The sequence below is a fragment of the Silene latifolia genome, chromosome 1 (genome assembly GCF_048544455.1).
Source record: "Silene latifolia isolate original U9 population chromosome 1, ASM4854445v1, whole genome shotgun sequence".
NCBI lineage: Eukaryota > Viridiplantae > Streptophyta > Magnoliopsida > Caryophyllales > Caryophyllaceae > Silene > Silene latifolia.
In genome coordinates, this window is record NC_133526.1 from 22,514,140 (window position 1) to 22,518,439 (window position 4,300).

At 39.9% G+C, this 4,300-nt stretch overlaps 1 non-coding gene across 1 annotated transcript; it reads right to left on the reverse strand.

Moving 5' to 3' along the window:
• Positions 1-1,392: 1,392 nt before the first annotated feature.
• On the reverse strand, positions 1,393-1,499 carry LOC141619681 (small nucleolar RNA R71). The gene has a single exon (XR_012531782.1). It is a non-coding gene; the product is annotated as a small nucleolar RNA R71 (small nucleolar RNA).
• Positions 1,500-4,300: the final 2,801 nt, after the last annotated feature.

The following is a 4,300-nucleotide window of genomic DNA, read 5'->3' on the forward strand; positions in this document are numbered from 1 at the left end:
CAACAGGGGGATTGATTCATGCTTAATCTAATATGTTTTCATAATTAATTTGCTTGCTTTTTGTGATTCCAACTTATGCACATGTTATGTTTGATGAAATGCGAGCCTATGAATCCTTGTATTTTTTACCCATCACTTATCTTTTCATTGAGACTTGTAAGACATAAACCAACTCGAGTCTCATTAGACCATGCATATAGTTGGATAGGGAGGGTTAAGTCGACTTGTAGGTGTTGTACAATCTAATCGATTCGGCTCCGGGACCCAAACCTTCCTAGGGATTGTAAGATATAAATCAACTCGATCCCATCACAACAATAAGTGCATGCATCTAGTAGAAAACATGTTTGTATGATCAAATCACATGCATCCCCTATGAACCCATGACACCCTAGTGCTTTTAATCAATTGTTTACATCTCATTTTAATCATCTTGTTTTTTTTGTTAATTTGTTTACATTGTTAATTAGTTTAATTGATCTCCTACCTCAACCCAAATTGTGACACCCTTAGACACAACCAATTGCAATCGAAAATCCTACATCAATACCTGTCCCTTGGGATCCAACATTTACTTACCTCTGTACTAAAAGTAGAGTAGTTTGTGAAGTTATAAATATTGTTTTGGTCTAGGTAACTCTTAACGACAAGTAACCAAAATCAATAAACCGACCAAAAATGGCGCCGTTGCCGGGGACGGTGTTAACTTGATTTGATTTTCTTTGATTGTTTTTAGTTGTGTCTTTCTTTACCTCGGGGAAGTAAAACTCCTCAAGGTTTGTTCTAATTGTTTTCAAGTTGTTTGATATTTTGCGTGTTTAGGAGATCACAATGTAACTTGTTACTTATTGATCTTGAAATTGAAAGGACTTTGACCAACAGTAGAAGACTTGCTAGAAATACTTTGAGAGGTATTGGTGATATTGTGGACATTCAACCAAACAATATTGAGTTTATCAACCCTTTTGCAAGAGAAGGAGAGGATAACCCAATACATAACCAACCACAAAATCAACCCACAATGCCTAAATTTTCATCACATTCCGTACCAACTGAGGAGAACCTACCAAATGGTACTCCTACACCACAATATTTAAGCGGTAATTTCATTGCAAAATCCGCATTCATACAATTAGTTGAGAGAAGTCAATTTGGGGGGATGCCTAGTGAAGACCCCCATTCTCATATGGAGACTTTTGTGACTATTGTGATGCGATTTCTCAAACCGGAGTTACTCAAGACCAAATTCGATGGGTCTTATTTACTTTTTCTTTGATTGGTTCCGCGAAACAATGGTTGAAGAGCCTAGATAAGGCTACTCTTGGTATTGACTCTTGGAAGAAACTGACACTTGCTTTCTACAAGAAATTCTATCCTCCGGAAAAGACTAACATGTTGAGAGCCCAAATCACCGGGTTCAAGCAAAGGGATGAGGAATCTTTGTATGAAGCATGGGAGAGATTCAAGGATACTTACCGATCTTGTCCACATCATGGACTTAGCTAGTGGTTCCTTGTACAACAATTTTGGAATGGTCTATATGAAGACTCCCGAAACATTCTCAATATGGGATATGGTATGTTCACCGAAGTTGATGACAATCAAACATGGAACAAGATTGAGGAAATGGCGGTCCATAACTCACAATATAGTAGACCTCGAAAGGCTTCTAGAGGAGGAAAGCATGAAGTGGACTCTATTACTCAATTGGGTGCTCAACTTAGTGCTCATATTAATACCATTAACTTGAAGTTTGAGAAGGCTATGGCTAAACTCGAAGAAGCCTCCAAATCACCTATGGAACATGTTAATGCCATGGTGGCATCTTCATCAATTCCAAATGGAGTATGTGAGAGTTGTGGAACTTTGGGACATGACCAAAGTGAATATAGGGGAACAAGTGAATAAGTGAATACTTTCCAAGTATACAAGAGTGGTACCCCTTATTCCAACTATTACAATGAAGACACCAAATTCCATCCAAACCTCTCATACAAAAGCCAAAATGTTCAAAACCCTCAACCAACATACACCCCACCTCCAATGAGAAACCAAGCTCAAAGACCCTATTACAACCAAAACCAAGGTTATCAAAACCAAACTCCATACAATTAATCAAATGACCAAGGTTTTGATGTTCAAAAAGCGGTCCTCCAAATGCAAAAGAACCAACAAGAATTTTTCACTCAAATGCAAAAAGATAGCCAAGAAAAAGACATCACCATCAACAACATCCTAGCCCACACCAAAATGTTGGAAACCCAAATGTCTCAATTAGCATCCTCTAGCGCTCAAAGACAAAAGGGGCAATTACCACATTAAAGTAATTCCCCAAGACATGAATCGGTGAGTGCCATCCATTTGAGGAGCGATACAAGGTATGAAGGGCCAAAGGAGCAAATTGTGGAAGACATTGTGGAGGCTAGTGACAAGGAAAGAGTTATGGAAAACTCTAGGGAAGAAGAACCCACCATTCAAGAAGTTTCAAAGAAGAATGAAGAAAAGGCTAAAGAGAAGGAGCATATTGTGATTAGACTTCCATTCCCAAGTCGTCAAGCTAAACCTAAGTTTGATGAACAACTTGGCAAGTTCATGGAGATTGTGAAGAACTTGGAAGTCTCGATTCCATTCACGGAATTGATTAATCATGTTTCGGCTTATGCAAAATACATGAAAGATATTCTTACAAAGAAGAAATCCATCCGGAAACTTGAGACTATTGCTTTCACTAAAGTGAGTAGTGCTATTCTTCAAGGAAGTTCACCTCCAAAACTAAAGGATCCGGGAAGTTTCTCCATTCCATGCACTATTGGTGACACTATAATCAACAAAGCTTTATGTGATCTTGGGGCAAGTGTAAGTGTCACCCCATACTCGGTATGCAAGAGGCTAGGAATGGGAGAGGTCAAGTACACTAATATCATGCTTCAAATGGCAGATCGATCAACAAAGATACCTTTAGGGGTATGGGAAGATGTGCCCGTAAGAATTGGAAAATTCTTCATCCCGGTAGACTTTGTTACTGTTGATATGGAGGAGGATTCCAACATTCCTATCATCTTAGGAAGACCTTTCTTGCACACCGCGGGAGCGGTGATTGATGTGAAACATGGAGAGCTCACCCTCGAAGTGGGAGATGAAACGATCACTTTTAATATTGATAAGACAATGAGAGCTCCCTGATTACATGAGCCGTGTTTCATGGTTGATCAGTATAGCCGAGAAAGCGATAGGAAGAAGTTGGCATCTCAATGCAAGGAACAAGCTATGGGTAAAGAATCACCACCCATATGGAAGAAGAAAGTGAAAGATGTTCCATCCAAAGAGAAAGAAAGTTTCAGCAATGAGAGCTTGAAAAGCTCACCCATGACAAGTAAAGAAGAAGGCCTCATTGGCCATGATGACAAGAAGAAAGAGGAGTTGTTTCCATCAACTCATGATACAATTGGGAAGCAAGCTAATGAAGTTTGTGGTCTATGGGATGATGAATTCGATGGAATAGTCAATCCTTACATTGGCAATGCTATGACTCTAGACCAAGGCTTTGGTGACCATCTTGATTCGGGTCACCACAATGAAGAACAACAAGTGCAAAGGTCTATTGAGGATCTTTATCATGCCAATGAACAAGCTTTCGATTACTTCTTCAAGGTGTTGAGCAACATCAACAACACCTTAGATATGCCCCCTTGACATCTCACATGGATGAGAGTTTGGTGGAGTCCTCCCTAAACCACCATTTGTAAATATTCTAACCCCTTAACTTGCATTTTACTTGTTGTATTGCATTTTTATCAATTTTGGATTTATATTTTTATTGCCTTGATCAAGAATTTTCATCATTTCGAGAGAAAGTGAACGAGGGACTTATGTGATTATTGATGTGTAGTGTTTTGACATTGTGGGGATAGAAATTGCCTAGGCTATCCAAGCCTTCATAGTGCCCCCACAATGAAGACCAAAGGAATGAAGAGTAAATGACACGGGTTATGAAATATCCACGGGTGGAACTGAATCCGTGTGGTATAGGGAGAATCTGAGCTGCCCCACAAGAATCCGCTCGTCCTGCAGACAACCCGAGCGTCCTTGGTAGAAGACGCTCGTTCTGAGAAGAGCTGGAAAAGTTTTTTTTTGGTCTGACTGAGAATCCGAGTGTCTCCTATAGAATCCGCTCGTCGCAGTCAAGACGCTCGTCTTGCAAAGAATCCGCTCGTCCTACTGCTGCTGAAATTTGAGATTTTATTCTAAGAAGGAATCCGAGCGTCTCCTGCAGAATCCGCTCGTCCTCCTTCAAAAAGAC